The sequence below is a fragment of the Leopardus geoffroyi genome, chromosome B1 (genome assembly GCF_018350155.1).
Source record: "Leopardus geoffroyi isolate Oge1 chromosome B1, O.geoffroyi_Oge1_pat1.0, whole genome shotgun sequence".
Classification (NCBI taxonomy): domain Eukaryota; kingdom Metazoa; phylum Chordata; class Mammalia; order Carnivora; family Felidae; genus Leopardus; species Leopardus geoffroyi.
Window position 1 is genome coordinate 25527336 of NC_059327.1, and position 14295 is coordinate 25541630.

The following is a 14295-nucleotide window of genomic DNA, read 5'->3' on the forward strand; positions in this document are numbered from 1 at the left end:
AGACACAGAATCCGAAGCAGGCTCCGGGCTCCGAGCTGTCAGCACAGAGAGCCTGACGCGGGGCTCGAACTCACAAACTGTGAGATCATGACCTGAGCCGAAGTCGGACGCTCAACCGACTGAGCCACCCAGGCGTCTCCAGTTTTTTGTCTTAACGTACCCATTTGGTTCTTTTTCAAGTCAATCTGATCGATCTTCATAATCTCTTACTACATTGTCACTCTTTCTATTTGCCTTTTTTCCCCCAAGCATATTAAACATACTTATTTTATATTCTTTGACAATTCCAATATCTATCATCTTTGCATCTCTGACTCCACAGTTTCCTGTTTCTGCTGAATCTTCCTTGTAACAGCCTCATCCTCCTTCCTCCTTCCTCCTTCTGGTTTTCCAGGGTGAACTTTCTGCCAGCAGTCTGGGAACACCACTTCCTTAAGGTCTCTACCAGCTCAGACCACGTTAAATGTAAACTTATGGTTTTTCAGACCACACAAATAATAGAAATTCTGGTCTTAAATACTTGTTAATATGGTCTTGAGGTTAGAAATGTTCACAAAGAGCACTTTCCTACTTTCTTCTAGTCACGCTGCAAAACCAATATAAACAATTCTGCTCAATGTCTTCCTCTCCAAACAAGTTTTTGGTTCAGACTGATGATGCCACTCGTGGAAATGCAGTTTTATGAAAGGGGTCTCATTAGTGATCTCTCGCAATGTTCAGGCTCTGGGCTATGTCTCCCAGTCCCTATATGTGGACCGTTAAATTTCAGGCTGTCACCGGGCCACCAGCATGCCTCCAGAGAAAACTCCAATGCCAGCGCATGTCCCGTGGATTCAAGATTTCTCTTCATTTCTGGACACTAAAGAATTTCCTTACTTCGACCAGCTAAGTCATGTAATATACATCTGTCTGTCTATCAATGACCTATCTATCCATACACATATGTTGATATAAATATACATCTAGCATTTTTAGATGAGTTATATTTAAAGAGACTAATGTGAATATCTTGTCTGCCTTATTTCCAGAAATGGAACTGGTCTTCTGCGTGTATGTACGCGCGTGTGTGTGTGTGCACACTTGTTGGCTTGCTCAAGGAAATCTAACACTACCCAGGGCCTTACCCCACCATATGAATGATTTCAGTGTCTTAAATGAATTGCCTCACCCTCACACGCTGCTTCTAGCCTCTCCTGATACCCTGAAGCATTGTAAGGTAGATTTTTGCTCTGACTGAATTTTTGTCACATCCAGTGGCAAGAATTCAGGAGCTGTTCTCTAGTGGAAATATAAAATGAGAATCACATGCTTCAGTGAATTTCTGGGCTACTGAATAATTTAACAATTATACTTACTAATGAATGCTTGCCAAACACAGAAATGAAGACATGAAAAGAAAAGGCAGGTACATGTCAGTAGCCTAAAAACATAAACATCTCTACATCTTACAGGACACTGGTCTATTGATCACTGATAAGTGACTGTGATAGATATTACGTAACTTTGAAATTACACTCAAGGTAAGATCATTTGAAGTATACTTTAGGTCATGAAAAGTATCCTCTGTCTAGACCTGCCGCTCCCTTGATGAAGGAGACATTTTTTTTTAACTCCTACAAAAGCTCAACGGCAACTAAAGCATAATATCAAAACTTTCATTAATACAGAATTACTTGAGATACACGTAAGGTTTCATTCCTTCCTCTTCATGCCTTACCTCATTTCTTTCTCGTTTTTTCTCAGTGCTCTAACTTTCTGTCAGAATCTACCTCAGCTTGATCTACCTCAGATCAAACTCATTGTGTCACCTTAACCTGTTAAAACTCTACATGTACGGCTCTGTCTGAATGTCAGGGCAATGTTTACCTCATTCTTCCCACATTCTTGAATCACGCATTGTGACGTGATTGCCTTTGGATGACTTTGCTCAGAGGGAATCCACTGACCTTTCTCTGAGTGTCGGTCTCGCTCCACAGACTCGTTTGTGTTGTGCCACTCCGTCACATACCTTCGATATTTAATATTCAGATCTAGGAAATGAAGGAAAGGATTTTCAGGTGTTAAATTGCCTCAGTCAAATCAAGAAATTATTGTGGGTGGGTTTTGGCTTCTTAGCTGAAGGATGTGTGGCAGGATAATTCACTGAAAGATTAAAATGCGTTTCTTCACGTTTCCCTCTGGTGTTCTTAGCTTCCAGACACTGACCCTTGCCTCAGACACCTTAGGCAGGGCAGAAAGAAGGAGCTAATGGAGGGCAACGTCTCCACTTGGCTTTTACAAGAGTTGGAACTCACTGAAGACACAATAGTCTGTGTCCCAGGGAGGGAAGAAAGTCTCTCTGTTATTATGGTTGTTTCTCTCCTCCCTCCCTCCCTCCCTCCCTTCCTTCCTTCCTTCCTTCCTTCTTTCCCGTTCTTTCTGTAGTGAGATTATAAGGTACAAATGTATTGGAGACCCACACTCTCACACTGGCAGTGCCTCGGGGGCAAATCCGTGTGGTATAACCAGACACCTATGCTTAGTGGCAAAGCAAGAAGCAGCTTAGTTTGAACAGAGAGTGTGTTCATGTCTAGGGCTCGCAGGCTCAGAGAAATGTGTGATCAGGGGCAGCCAGGATGGGCTGAAAACACCAGGTGGGTTCCTCTCCCTTCTCAGTACCATTTAGGCCTTCTGGGCTCTTTGCGTCCCAGAGAGGAGAGAGGGGCACTTGGAGCGATAGAAATGGAATTTTCTACTTGTCCCCTCAGAACAGAAAGCCCGAATCAGAATTTCTTTAAGTTAACGAAATGGATATGTTCCCAGTGTACATGAATTTAGGTTTGTGGATGCGGGTCCTCCGCAAGTATGTGTTAGAGAACAGCAAAACCATACTCGGCCCCACTGCTGTAAGGAAGTGTTGAAGGGCTTGAGGCAAAGACACTCACCTTTGAGATTCTACCCACCCCTGAGAGAATGTATGTGAAAATCTGTGTGAAGTCTAAAGTGCTAAAAGTGATTATCATTTTTAAAATAAAATATGTGTCAGGTATTGCTTGAAGGACTCGGAGTAAGAATTCCCCATGAAACAGTACTCAGAAAATTGCTTTAGAGATTTATATACCCGAATTTCCCAAACTGAATTGTAACACAAAACATCATAATCAATCTCTAAAACAATTCCAGGGGTCCCTATACCAGCCCACTCTGAATCTCAGATTTGGCAATCGCCCTGCACTCTTAATTTGCTTCATTTGCTCGAGCTTGGTGGAACCCGTGACATGGCCATTTTATTGGCCAAACATTGTAGACTCTCCGTGATTTCAGTTTTCCTGCACAAGTGAGAAGACTTCTGGTTTCCGGTCTGACACGTGAAGAGCTTGAAACTCATCATTCCTGTCTTTACAAGAAAAAAGCCAAGCAAAGTGAAGATCAGTGACCCTTCTCAGACCCATCAGAGAAGTGAGTTCCTAAGCCGACTGGTGGCCCTAAAACCGGAGAGACAGACACGTAGGCATAGAGAGTCACGGTTTACTTTGAGAGTCAGGAACTCCCCCCAAGACTGGAACCCCACACTTTCATGAATCTGACCTCCAGGAGCTTTGCCAGGTTTTCATTGTGAAGACTGAAGAAAAATCTCCTTGTGTTTCTGGCAGGGTAAGTATTTTGAAATATAGCCAGAGCATTCTGTTCTCCTTAATAAGGAATGCCCGAAGGGAAACTATTTTACCAAAGCCTCACCCACTCCAGCTGCCTCCCCGACAGACTGAGACCTAATCACAGGATTATAAACGCCTCCCCTACTCCTACGCCCCACTACCACATCAGCAGGGCTCCTGTATCATAACAGGGGGATACCGCTAAAGAGCTGCAAACCTCAGACCCTGTTTACGGAGTTTTTACCTTAACCCCAAGACAACAAGGGAGGGGGCCCAAAAGCAAGGACACTTCAGGAAATTTTAACCTCAGACACCACAGCTAGAGCAAACAGTACACACGGCCTACTTCCTGGCCAGATAAACATAAGGCCTTCCGTGAAGGCGCCTGAACCCCAGCCCCTTTCACCCCACGTAATGAGAGAGGCTCAGGTAGTCAGGCAGCAGTCAAGGACTACCTTAGAGGTGAGGGTGGGGACACGCCGTGGACCATTTCCCCAGCATTTAAGTACAAGTTACCCGTTGCTACAGCAATCGTCATGTGCACCACTGCAAAAGAGTCCCCAAGAGACACCATCCATCTCGAAGGATGTCCACCAAGCTCCGGGGTCACAGATTATCATCTGTACGGGCCAGTGGTGTTATCATCTGGTGCTGGTCTAACCCTAACTTTGCAGATGAGAACACTGAATTCTGGAAAGTCAGAGCACTGTCCTGCATAATGTAAATAGTGGGGGGGGGGGGGGGGGGATTAATAAAATAAATAAATGAAAAATAAATAAATAGTTGGAGAGTTCCATCTAGAACCTGGCTTTCTTCTCTGAAGACATGTATGCGAAACCAGCAAATATATTAAACAGGCTGGACTCTCGGGGCGTTAGCTTAAAGCTAAATTCATTTTTTTCCTCCCACTGTTCCTGCACATTTGTTCCGTGGTGGAAGGTCTTTCCTTGACTCTGAATGAAAAACACATTTACTTTTCATTAATGTGTTCTCAAGATTAGTCATGAATAGTGCCCAGGCCTCCATAATAAGCAAACTTTCAAATCTAAGAGTAAAAACTCTCACACTGTCCAGTCCTCCCATGCATACGCCCAAGCCCGAGGGCTGACCCCTCACAATGGGACAGGAGGGCTGGCTCAGTTCCGCCTCTCCCGCCACAGAACTTTCTGGCTTTCTGACCCTGTCAGGCTGAGGCAGGGAGAACAAGAAGCAGTGGGAAGTTCTAAGACAGTCATTCGTTCTCTGAGTGTGAAAACGGTTGAAGTCTGACTCTTTTCCCTATGGGGCATTTCTGAGAGTCTGCTGAGAATCTTTCCCAGCCATCAGCAAACATTTTCTGTAAAAGGCCAGGTAGTGAATAGATTAGATTTCACGGGCCATACAGTCATGGCTACTCGATTCTGCCATGGAGAATATGTCAAAGAAAGTGTCTGGCTGTGTCCTAGTAAATACGTATTTCCGGAAACAGGCAGCCAGCCTTCTGGCCGTAGTTTGCCGGGCGCGGTCTCTCCAGCCTTGGGCGACTTCCATGTAGGGTCTCCTCACCCAGGGCAAATGGAATTTATTTTGTGGTTGCTCACTCCCTTCTCGAGCCTGTGGAAAGAGGAGAGCGCCTCTGCATCTCCTCTCCTGAAGGCTGGTGCTTTCCTAGGGGCCCCTTGAATAGGTTCAAAGACAAGCGTTCATTCCTTCTCTTCATTGGGGGTTCACCAGATGAGGTCAATGGGAAACGCTCAGGAATGCTTTGCCTACCCAAAAGGCTGAGCCGCCAGGCCCCAACCTGACAATCTCCTTCACTCTGCCATCAGAACAGATAGCCAGGTACTTCTGGACCTTACGTTCCTCAGCCATGGGTCAAATCCAAGTCCGCTCTGTCTAAGGCTGGGACACAAGTTTGCTAAGTGGGCTTTAGAGGCCCCCCTGCTGCTAGAGACAAGAGGCATGGGTAGAATTTGTAACACACCAGCAGCAATCTCCAAATAAATAATCTCCACCAATCCCTTCAATCTCCAACCACACAACCCTTTTGACCCTTAGCGTAGGTGAAATGTCTGACATGGTTTAAAATTTCCATGGGCTCGTACATCTCACAGCTCACCTGGCACATAGCAGCTACTGCCTTCGTGCGTCAGAAAAACCAAGAGAGGAAGTGCCCATTTTCACACCGTGTGAATAAAGCACCCATCCCAGGCCCGCCCTCAGTGATTGCCGGCTCCTGTGTTTCTCTTCCTTCCATCTGAATTCCACCTCCCCCAGCACGTCCCACCCTGGGGTCGTCTCTTTCCCTAACAAAAATTTTTATTTTTACTGTAATGAGGACCTAAAAGATGTGATGAACGCACACAAATTAACGCATGCGTGTTCACAATCTCCCGCTTTCCTCTGCTGCACATGTTCAGTGGCAGGGAGGGGTGGGCAGGAGGGAAGAGCACCGATTTGTGGGGCAAGAGGAGAAAGAGACAGTGAACAGCTGTGAGACAATTGTATGGAGGAGGGAGGAAGGACATGGTGGGGGGGACTGGGAGGCGGCCACCGTGCAGACTTTGGGGAGACCGAGGTGGGAGGAAGAATTTTCGGATGCTTCGCTATGTGTATAATCCACTCCTTGGAAGCACTGAACCCCCCTTTCAAGAATATCTGTAGGAAATATCTGTATTATTCTTTGAGGTTTCTGGAAGAGTCTGCATCCCCCACCCCTGCGTTATTGGCGGTGGTGGGGAGGGTTGGTGTCAGCGGGCAGAAGTAGGCTTCTAAATGGCTGAGCTCTCTTTAGGCTGCGTTCCAGGCTGTTTGAGAAATACGGGTACCACCACTTGATTTTAGTGCCTGCGTATGTCTTACCAATCACCTTTAGGTAGGGTATCCTTGTGGCCCAATTTATCCAAACGGACCCTGTTATCATTTCTTGTCCCAGCATAATGACTAACGACACCATCTTTCACTCTCAAGAGCGTCCTGGTTTAGGCAATACATTACACGGTCACTCTTCCTTTCAGTGACAGCTTTTAACCTTACTCCACAGCTTCTCACTGCCCATCCTGCCGAAGATTCAAATGTGCTTTCTATTGTGAGAAAAATAGCAGTCATTAATTATTTCTATTGACCAGAGCCATTTGTGGCTTAACGCAACTGTTCGGAGAGTCAGTAACACGTGTGATCCTCACAGGCTGGGGAAACGAGGAGGAATGAAATTAGCCCCTGTTGCATAGGAAGGAGCCGTGGCTGCGCATAAATGTGGCCCAAATGTTGCTGTGGCTCGCCAGCCTGGATACACTTCGGCGTCAGCAACGCAGGCAACCTGTTCTGCCCACACTTCCGCACCACAGGCTTCCTTCCTGCTTCCTCCCAACCAAAATACTTCTGGGACTTTCCCAATAACCAGCTTGTCCACAGCATACCCCCAGAGACATCTGCTACGTTCTTCTCTGTCTACTCTGCCTCGCCCTTTTCCACATGAGCTGCCTCCACGGGTACTTGCAGGAGCCACACGCTTGCTACAGCTGACTGAGTCGCATACGAGGCTCGATGTCTATGCGAAGGTGCCTCCCCCCTCCCCTCCACTGCTCCCCAAGGTGTCCGTCCTGGGTGGGGGGTTGCAGCAGAGCTGGGCTCCACGGAGAAGCGCAGTTGGTCGCTGGGTTCCACAGTAGCGTGCTTGTGCATGGAGCCCTTCTTCATTTTCTGGCCCTTACTCTTTATTCTTATTGGAGCGCCAACCAGGCCAAAGGGCTAGGTAGGAAACTCTGTGTAGTCTTTAGTTTCTTCTCTCCCCTATCCATCCCTCTTTTTGGTCAAAACAAAGCTCCCAAACCTATTGCTTCGTGCACATGGGTACTTGGTGAGAAACACGGAAACTTTCAAAAGTATCTAATCCCTAGCCAATCCTATCCCACAAGAGCTTTTCTAATAATCAGAACTATTCGAAAATAGAACGGCGTGCCTGGTTAGGTCATGATTTGTCCGTAACCCTGGCAATTTTCGAGGACTAACTGGATCTGAGTCATTCTGCACAGTATTATAGAAGGAGTCCCTTCATTGGGTGAGAACTTCAATATCAAGGCCACCAGGTACCCACAATTCTGGGTCTGCTATTCTAAACCTAAGTTACTTACTATCCATTGACATACTCAGAAATGTGAAAAAAAAAAAATCTGTTTCAATCACAACACACTGATGAAATCATGTTATTTATAAACTGAAAAAAGAGAATAGACAAAAGGTGTATTTTCTAGGCAAAGCTACCATTTTGTTTGCACGATTATGCTTCTCCCCTCACTTTTAATTAATATTTTGGTTTGGGACAAGACACTCATTTTGGACTCTTTATACTCTTGACTTATCGACTGAGACCCGAATGTCAAATCCTTTTATACCTATACTTTATAACAGAGCAGGGGCTGTCCACAGCGGTATGGGTGATGGATGAACCCAGCTCCCACACTGTGGGATGTGGGGCAAGGTGCCTGGTATGCAATCACTCAGTGCTGCACCTTCCTTTCAAGGAGATGGGGTTGAGAGGTCTTTTATCACTTCCTCGTTTCCCGTCACAGACTATTCACCAGGGCAGAATAATTGACAGGATGTATACTGAGTTATGAGTAATATTCTTTCCCTCGCAGCACCTAATCTTTTATTTGGTTGCTGTGGCCATATCATTAGCATTTCTTACCAGGCAGGGCAAGAGGTCTGCCCCGCAGAAGAGAGGACACATTTGTGAGGAAATCAAGTTGGAACAAAGATTACTCCTTCAATTCCCTTTGCAGAAAACTTAAGACTTTGGGGAATCGAAGAGCTCCAAGGCAGTCTAAATAGTTTTTAATGCTTAGTCACACCCTCGCATTTAAAAATACAACTTGACATAAGTTGTGCACATGCAAACCATATGGGATAGCCACGCCAACTCGCTCCCCTGTGCATGAGGAGCTGCAGCCCACCCCTGTGCTCTCCTCCCTCCACCCAGCAATCTGATATGCACTCAAGCGTTATGAATGTGGAAATAATTAATTCTAGAAAATGGAACCACATCAATCGCCATCATTTAAATGTGTTTGTGTATACAAATATTTGCATTTACCCTGCAGAGACAATACAGTCAAATATTAAAATAGATATCTCATCTGCAAATAGTCTAGGAGAGTGACTCTGCTGGTGCACGGTGACGTGAAAACATTTTTAACTGAGCCAGGTCTGGCCAAGTGGCGTGCTGCTGAGAGGTGCTCCCCTGCCTTCCTGAACCTTCGCTGTTACATTCTCCATTCCCAACCTCATTTCCAAAGCTCTTCTGCAGTCTGTAACTTCCTAGCGATACATTTTGGAATTTTGCAGCTCCTTATGTGGTGCTATAATGTCTTTGGAGAAAAGCTGTTCTAAAGAGAGAGAGAGGGGGGCGCCTGGGTGGCGCAGTCGGTTAAGCGTCCGACTTCAGCCAGGTCACGATCTCGCCGTCCATGAGTTCGAGTCCCGCGTCAGGCTCTGGGCTGATGGCTCAGAGCCTGGAGCCTGTTTCCGATTCTGTGTCCCCCTCTCTCGCTGCCCCTCCCCCGTTCACGCTCTGTCTCTCTCTGTCCCAAAAATAAATAAACGTTGAAAAAAAAATTTTTTTTGAAAAAAAAAAAATAATAAAGAGAGAGAGAGGAAGAGAAAAAGAGAGAGAAAAGAGGGATGGAGATTCCTTTTCATTCCTTTTATCTTTATTACCATCTTCTGCCTTCCCTGTTACTCTATCCTTGTTGTCTCTTTAAAACTATTCAAAGAATCTTAAGTCTAAATACATGAGAAAAGTGCATATTATGATTCACTACTTATGCAAAAACATTTATTTATTAGCCAGCTGGTGGGACTGACAGCTCCTATCTGCTCTGGCCAGCAAATTTCTATCACCATTTGGGTTACGGCGTAGGGTAGTGCAGGGGACCCCGGAACCAGCCTTAGAAGACCAAAGTCTGAATTCCTGTTGAGCTATTACCTCTCCATTTCATTTCTGCCTCGCAGATTTAAGCTACACGCAAATACACACATATATGCACACATACGTAGATACACGCACATTTTCATGTGATTATATAGTCAGGATAAGCTTCATTCTCTTCTTCTGCTTTATTCAGTATAAAACGACAGAGATTCGTTTTGCCCCAAATTTCCCACAACGAATAGGGTGGATTTTTTGAGGGTATAGTAATACTCTTCTTCATTTGGTTTTCAAAGAAACAACTAACATTAGGAAATTGAGGTGTATCGTATGTGGAAGGCTGTGCTCTCAGAGCAGAAAGTGTCAGCTGCATGCTAACTGTTGTGTAAAGAGATCATCTAAATCCCTTGAGTGGCTGTTCAGCTAAAATTTAGAGTCTCTTAATCTTATATTTGATGCTAAACCAAATAGGCCCTTAGGGAAGAATTAAGAACAAGCCAGACAGTATAAAATTCTTATGTTGTTAAGGTTGAATAGTATTTGTTGCATTAGGTATAACCGGAGTGATCATTCTGGGGGTTAGTTGTGTATACTATCTACCCTTGAAAATAAAGTGCTCTAGGATCCAGACGGACTAAAGAGATTCAATACTTTCATCTTACTACTTGCCATTCAGAGTACTGCCCTTTCAGAAACCAGAATGTCATTCAGATTATAGATAAGGTCATGCCTCCAGGACCACAATGAATCAAAACTGGGGGGCGTGCAGGGGCAGGGAAGGGAGAGGTGAGTAGCAAATCTTGACCTAAATGCCGCGAACCTTCTTTTTGTACTCTTGAGTCTTGGATTTTGTCCACGGAAACACGAACATTATCCAAACAACAGAAAATGGAGAAGATTCATTGGTAATTAGCAAAGCTTTAAGGACACAAAAATGAACATGAATTTCTAAGAAACCATTTTTTTACACACTAACTCTTTGAGTAAATACTGTAATAACTTAAGATCTGTTTTCTCATCTCAGGAAAATTATTATTTGTGAGCATGTTTTTCTTTTTAGATGCAGACTTTGCCTAAGGTCTAAGTTGAAATGAAAGCAACCCAAATACTTCTCCATAAGGCTAGCTGAATTTTGGTTTTTTTGATTGGAGGTCACATGTACAGTTATCATTTGTATTTATCACTCTTGCCACAATTTTGCCCCCTGCCCACCACCCCCCCCCCCCCGCCAGGGATTCTTTGGGGTTTGTTCCTACATTTATTTGGAAGATTCTTTCTCTTGTTTACATGTCTTCTGTTTGGACATAGCTCTCTGCCAGATGCTTCAGTAACTACCAGGTGACATCACTGCTTCCAGACAGCACAGCAGCTCTTACTGGGTACCAGAGTCCCAGTGGGGACTTGCAACTTCATCCAGATACCACGCTGTGTGCACCCAGTGCCGGGTCACACCCCTGCTGGGAACTGCCAGGCTGTTGGTCGCTACGGTCTCTGCCCCCGTCGGCAGGCACCATTGCCCCTCCTGTTCACTTTCACCCAGACACCCTGGAGCCCACACAGAAGGAACTGAGATATGGAAACCTCAGGGCTCGGGGTTGGGGGGGGGGGTGGGTTTGCACGGAGGTTGATTTCTGAGTTGTAGAACGTTCCTTCCTGGATCACTCCATCTCTAGTCTTATAAGAAGGAAGTCGGCCTGCCCCTCTCTCCTCTAGGACCCGTTTTGTGTGTGTGTAGGTTTTTTCTTTCCCAGGACTCACTTTGGCTTTCACGTCAAAAGACTGCTATTGACCCAGGCCATGTCTGAGTCCCAAACTCGGACTTGAGCAAGGTGGCATGCCAGTCCATCTAATGCAACCCTCTCCAGGGAGAACACGAAGAGCACAAGGCGAGAATTCTCGCAAACCCCTCAAATAAACTTATTCTTTGTGAAGTTCTGTCGTGTGCACACTACTAATTCTTTTCCATTGCATATAGCCATTCTTTACTTCCCTTCTCTGTGGCTCAGTCTCCCTGTCTATAAAGTGGGGATAACAGTTTTCAACTCACAGGGTTTCTGTGAGGTTTAAATGAGTTACTATGTGTTTTATGCTTAGAAAAGGGCTTACACGGGGACTGCGATTTAAGTGTTCGCTATGATTACTTCCCTAGCTTTTTCTAATTTACTTTGTCACATCCTGTATTTCATTAGCTAACTTAGTGGTTTTTCACAGGTGACCTAAGTTTGTTTGCTTTTCCCTTTCTCTTTTTTATTTTTGTCTCCCTACTTCCCTATGTGAAGATTTTCCTTTAACACATCCTTCCTGCTTTTGTTTAACATGTTTGCTAGGATTCCTGATGTGGTTGCTTTCTCCTTCATTTAGTTGCTGACCTCACTCAGCTTTTCCTCCCCACCCCAGGCAAAATGGGAAGGCTGGCAGCGCTTAAAAGTCAAAGCAAAGACAAGCCGGAAAGGGGACCTGTGGAGCCGGATCCAGGAGAGAGGGACGGGGATTAGTTAATTATCCCAGAGGAGGCAGTGGGGAGGTGGCTGAGGGGAAAGTGTGCTATGCTCCCCTAAACTCAGGGACTGGACGAGCCTTTCATGACCCGATGGAGGCCCCTCAGCTGTGCTCTTTCTCCAGATCAGCATGCTTCTCAAAGCTCGGGCCTCCGTGAGTTTTTCCCTTCTTCCCGGAATGAGTGCCACCTGTCTTTGGGGGAAACCACGGGCTACCTTTCAGGTCCCAACTCCTGGCCGAGAAGCCTCCCCGGCCCATCTCCCTTGGCAGTCTGCTGTCCTTTCCTCTTGCCACTATCACAAAATTGATCAGGGGTCCTCATGCTGCCGTGGGCTTGTTTCCCTAATGCCAGCGCGAGCCCTTGGCAGGCTGGGACTTTGTGTCCCCAGGCCTGCTAAAGGGTCTGGCACGCAGTACCCACCCAGCCTGGTGGCGATGTAGCACACTGAATAATGGAAGAGAGATAAGTTGGTAAGAGCGGAGATTGTCCACAAGGAAAGGACGCACGGCAATTGGAAGCAAAACTCCCGGTCAACCCAGGATAGTAGGACATCTCCACGTTGTAAGAAGCAAGTGAGAACAGTGGGCAGAGAACATTGTCAGGAAGAAGTCAGGGCCCTACCTCCTGGGAGCGAGGCCATTTGGTGGATTCCCCCCAAGAACCTACATCTACCTGACTGGTGCAGCTGGGGTTCCTCCACCTAACCCCCATGGCTCGCTGGGGCTGAGGTCAAGTTCAGGCTCTCCATTCCCCCCTTCCAGACTAAGCAATCAGCGGCTCCCAGCAGGGGGAAGGACTCTGAGAACAGAGCAGAGCCCAGCCCATAAAGCATGTTCTGGGAGCCTCCGGGGCCAGCAAAAACAGCTGACATCCCCACCTGCCGGGGGCTTCGTTTGCCATCTCTGGGCACCATCCTTCAGGCCTGTCCTGCTCCCAGCAGTGGCTTGTAGGGCCTCTCAGAGCCTGAGGCACCACGCCCTTGAGCCCCAAGCAGCCTAATTACCCCAGCCCCAGGTTTGGAGTCCCTCAGCCTCACTCTGCCCCGGGGGCCTCAAGCCCAGGCGCTTGTCCCAACTCAGCAAGGCCTGTAGCAGCTCTGCGGAAACTGCTGTGAAGGAACAAAAATTCAGCCGAGTAAATCCGAATTTCTACTTTGCCTTATTTAAGAACCGACGCATCAACAGGCAGCATCCCACCTTGCAAGTCGAGGGGAGCCCTGAGGAGTTTTTTAGAGGAAGGAGGTGGAGCAAGGACGTTATCAGCTTAAGAAAACAAAGGATTATGCCAGGCAAGGTCTCCTTTCCTTAGCGGGAAGGGCAGAGGGTCCTCTTAAGTGGCTTACCTCATCTTCCTTCGGGAGATGGCGAGGGCCCGTGTGACAGATCACCTCCCTGGCGACCAGACATTTCCTGACCTTTCTGCGGGACGTTGAAATAGCAGTTTGGTTAGGTGATCCGCCCCGATTTGGCGGCTTGGCCTAAGTGATGCCATTTGGGGCCTGTGGTTTTCTTTTTAACACTACTTTTTTTTTTTTTTTTAAGGTCATAGGCCGTGTCCCACAGTTTGGCCACTGTAGGGGGTCCCCAGCTGCCGGATGTCATCTGTGAAAGTGCTGAGCCCCTCACTGCCATTTCTGGGTCCATGAGCTGTCCTGAGTTCCGGTCCATTCTGTTGAGAAAAGGTGACTGTGAGAGTAGAGGGGGAGTTCTATGGCAAGGGGTGCCAGTGCAGACACCCCATTTCTCAGCTCAGTGAGTCAGTATTTGCTGACTGCTTACCGGGTGCCAGGAGCGAGGCACCCCTGACGCCGTCCAACAGACTCTGCCTTCCTCACGGAGGATCGCTGGTGAAGGCGAGTGGCTTCCTTCTACTGGCTGGCAAGGAGTTCAGCGGCTTCTTCCTACTGGCTTGCAGCCCTGAAGACCAAACCCACCCAGGGGGGCAAACGCAAGTCTCCGTTGGTTGGAAACAGAGCCACGCAGACTCACCGGGTGTGGGTGGAACCAGGGCAGAGCCCCGCCCGGGGCCCTAGAGCAGGGGACGGAGATTCACCCCCTGCCCCTGTCGTGGGGGAGGGGCCAGCCCGGCTGTCCCCCTCTTCTTGCTCTTGGGGCGCAGTTCGGCTCACAGCCTGGCTGGGCTGCGCCCTCAGCCTCTGACTCACTCTACCTACACGAGGGAGGGCGTGTCACCTAGAAGCAGTCCGTCCGCCTGGCTTCGGTGGTCAGACCTGATCTCACCCCAGTCTGCAA

The 14295-nt window shown here is 47.2% G+C and overlaps 1 long non-coding RNA gene across 1 annotated transcript in view; it reads right to left on the minus strand.

Moving 5' to 3' along the window:
- LOC123586392 overlaps window positions 1–13506 on the minus strand; it is a 41226-nt gene extending 27720 nt beyond the window's left edge. Inside the window, exons 1-2 of the long non-coding RNA XR_006706778.1 lie at window positions 13386–13506; window positions 1947–2030 (exon numbers count right to left, since the gene is read on the minus strand). This is a non-coding gene — a long non-coding RNA (uncharacterized LOC123586392). The remainder of the gene's footprint in view (window positions 1–1946; window positions 2031–13385) is intronic.
- Between the last annotated feature and the right edge of the window lie 789 nt (window positions 13507–14295).